The following is a 1,760-nucleotide window of genomic DNA, read 5'->3' as shown; positions in this document are numbered from 1 at the left end:
TTTCAGTGTTTTTCTGTGATGAATTGAACCCAGGGGTTCATGCATGCTAGGCAATCACCACACCATGAAGTCACATTCCCAGAGCCCTAAATGACTTTCTTAAGATGGCATTACATTTTCATTCCATAACTATGTATCATAATTTTGGCCAAGTGGTAGAAAATGACATACAAAACAATACTAAGTCCAGTAAGGCTGGATGGACAGTGAATAACAGTCATGGTCTAGCCAGGGCACAGAGGGGCTTACCTCACGGACCTGGTTAAACAGGCTGAGCAAGACAGCTCCTAACCCACAGCCTACCTCCAGAATGAGAGGGCCACCTTGGGTTCTAGCCACATGGGGACGCTGGGCCACCTCCTCCAGCACGCATTAAACCATTTCCTGTGAGAGAGAGAGAGAGAAAGTCAGAATTACACTTAAGCCAGGTGCCCATGGCTCAGACCTCTAATCCTAACTACATAGGAGGCTGAGATATGAGGATCATGGTTCACAGCCAGCCCAGGCAGGAACGACTGTGAGACTCTTATCTCCAAAGAAGCACCAAAAAACTGGAAGCGGCGCTGTGGCTTAAGTAGTAGTGTGCGAGCCTTGATCTGAGGAGCTTGGGGACAGCGCCCAGGACCAGAGTTCAAGACCCAGACTGACAAGAATTGGACTTCTTGACAATAATAGCACTCATTGTCCCTGGGAGCATGGCAGAGAAGTCAGGCCAGGATTCCTGTGAACTGGAGGTCATGAGTATGTCACCTGGCTTCTCCTTGCCTCTGTATCCCCAGCTGCAAAACTGAACACAGTGAAGGATCCCCTTCCTTATGGGGATAAGGTAAGGATGAAAGAGAGCTATGTTTTGTTTCACAATCCCTCAACTGTTCCATGATTAATAACAGGCTACACCTGAGCCTTTTCTAGGTATCTTCCTTTCATTTGCTCACAGAATTGCCAAGAATGGTATCTGATGGCCGCTCCCTCTGTGCCCTATGCCAGAGATCCCTCTGTATAAATCCCTTGTTTCCTCACAATTGTCCCAAGAGGAGACTGAGGTCCAATGGTTGAGGCCTAACCCAGGCTTGGCCTGTGGTCAAGAATTGGCTGCCGTGCACTAAGAGTTAGAGATAATCCATCTAAAGCGATGCCTGAACATGGTGCTACATGTCTACTATCCCAACGACAGAGGACCAGGCCTGGTGGAGCATGCCTGTCACAGATAGGAGGACCATGATCCAGCCCAGCCTGACCATATATTACTCTCTATCTTGGAAATGCCCAAGACAGAAAGGCTTGGCTCACATGGTGGAAGACCTGACTGGCAAGCATAAGGCCTTGAGTTCAAACCCTAATATACCAAAAAGAATCCGAGGCCCGGTGCCAGATGCTCATGCCTATAATCCTAGCTACTCAGGAGTCTGAGATCTGAATAGCACAGGTCAAGATTTAAAATAGGGTTGGCGTCACCCATCAGACATCATGGTGAGAAGACCCGGATTCTGACCTATGCTGGTGCACTCCATACTCGCAGGGTGCAGATCCTTACTAAGTTCTGGCCACACAATCTCTCCCCCTGGGAAACCACCCCCTGTAGGACACACTCCCAGGTCCTCTCAAGCTCCCACTGCCACCAACCAGACCCAAGGGAGTAGACAGCTCCAGGGCATACAAATCCCTTGGTCTTGTAATTTAATGATGATGAGTCCCCTTCAAGCACCTTACCCTTCCAGGCCCCTAGACCTCAGCTGTGAAGCCCTCAAAGATAGCAGGAA

Source organism: Dipodomys spectabilis, unplaced genomic scaffold, assembly GCF_019054845.1.
Source record: "Dipodomys spectabilis isolate Male_0828 unplaced genomic scaffold, ASM1905484v1 ptg000014l, whole genome shotgun sequence".
Lineage (NCBI taxonomy): Eukaryota > Metazoa > Chordata > Mammalia > Rodentia > Heteromyidae > Dipodomys > Dipodomys spectabilis.
This window is presented reverse-complemented; position numbering follows the sequence as displayed.